The sequence below is a fragment of the Antrostomus carolinensis genome, unplaced genomic scaffold, assembly GCF_000700745.2.
Source record: "Antrostomus carolinensis isolate BGI_N321 unplaced genomic scaffold, ASM70074v2 scaffold13647, whole genome shotgun sequence".
NCBI lineage: Eukaryota > Metazoa > Chordata > Aves > Caprimulgiformes > Caprimulgidae > Antrostomus > Antrostomus carolinensis.
The window spans coordinates 28,931-30,907 of NW_010328129.1; positions in this window are offsets into that span (position 1 = coordinate 28,931).

A 1,977-nucleotide genomic window follows, 5' to 3' on the forward strand; every position below is an offset into this window, starting at 1 on the left:
GATCCACATCCTTATGAGCTCTCTGGCAACTCTTTTGGCATTTATGGGCAAATCCATATGAAATAATAATTTTAAAAAGTGTCTGGTAAACTTGCAGCTTCTGTATTTCAAGCCTAATAGTGGATTTGCATTTTGTCTCCATCTACTTTGAGGCTCCACTTGGGAAGACAGCAGTAGGCTCAAGAGCCAGGTAAAGGCAGAGTTCACAAGGAATGTCTCCATACCTGCTTTACTGTGCAGAGGCTGCCCAGATGGCCCTCTGAAGTTACCACTACTGGATCCATTCCACTACTAGCCACCTAGCAGTACAGTTCTGGTTTGGATTTGGGGTAGGATCACAGCTTCATTTCAGATGGATTCAAGACAGCATCTCGAGTGGACATTACATCAGTTTTATGACTTTATTCTAATTGCAAGAGAACATAAGATCCTTGATTCAGTGTGAGATTAAAAGGAGGACACAGACTGTACACAGATTCTGTAATGAGTCAGACTGACAATGGAGTTGACTCAAAAGCTGTAGCATGTAGCCCACTGGTGAACCAACATCGTCAAAAGAGTGTTTGTCAGCAGCCTGGTCCTTTGGCTACTCCAGCCGCCTAACAGCAATATTGCCACCCAGTTCATGGCTTAAAGAATGCTGAAGCCCAGAGGTTGCAAATGAGATCTTGCCAGAAGCACTTATTGCTGTCTCCTGGAGCTCATCAATGTGCTGCTTTCTCAGAGCACTGGGACACAGGGGATTGCCTGAACCTCTCTTTTCCCATATAGGACTGTTCTTTATGGTAATGGACAAGGTTTAGAGAAATGGGGCTTCACTTTCAGAAGTGGGCACTGTCACAACCACCGTTACCCCACCGTGGCTCTTGGCATTCACTGCTGTCTGTGGGGAGCAAGTGCTCTTTGAGCACTCACCTGCAAAACACTGAGCAGCTTTCAATTATACCAGTTCTGCACAGAAACAGTTACAGTTTTGTGGACTACTTTTTTATTTTTTTAACAGTACCTTTGGAAAAAAAAACCCCAAAAACAAAACCTTAAAAAGTTTTTAAAAACAGTGCTGGAGAATTTAACTGATGTAGGGTCTCCTCTGGTTGCAGTTTACTCTCTTTATGGCCACTTGGCCAGACCCAGAAGCAGCTAGAAATCTTTCTTTAATTATGTTTAATTATGTCTCTTTATCAAACTCTTCCCCTGTTGTATTAGGTCTGGGGTTTTTATTTATTTTTTTCATTCCTAAACAAGCCTGTGTATCCTCCCCTGTGCTCCCTTCTCTGTGATTGTCCAATCAATTCGTCAAACTCAAGCCCAAGCTTAACGCTGCATGTTGCCCTGTGGGATTATGAAATCAAAATGTGTTCTTTCTACTGAAGAAGATCAGCTTCATCAAAATAGCCAGATAATTGCCAGGGGATAATTACAATTCTTTAATTATTATTGCTGCTGACAGTAAGTGATGAACAAGGATGAATTCAGCGCAAGGCTCTAAGCTGACACCCCAAAGGGGACACAATCAGAAAAATGTGTTTCGAGTTTGGGCCACTATTTTGGCTCTGGCCTGTTACGGGATCACAGCTTCGGCTCCAGCCCCCCTTGGGAGACTGGCGTGGCTCTAGCCCGTTTGGGCTGCACCTTCAGCTCTGGCACTGACTGCAGCCACAGCTGGCTCTGGTCCTTGTTCAGGCTCTTATTTTGACTGGCCTAATTTTTGACCATTGCTTTGGCTTCAGCTATTGCTCAGGCCATGATTTTATCTCCAGCCTCATCTTGGACTGAGACTTCAGCTCCAGCTGATGCCAGGCCACGACTTTGGTGCCAGCCTCATGTCAGGCTATGACTTTTGTTCTGGCCCCACCTTGGGCTGTGATTTTGACTCTGGGTGCCACTCAGGTTGTAAATTCAGCTCTGGTCTGATATTGGGCTGCAATTTTGTCTCTGCTCCATCCTAGTCTGCAACTTCTGCTCCTGCCTCTTTTT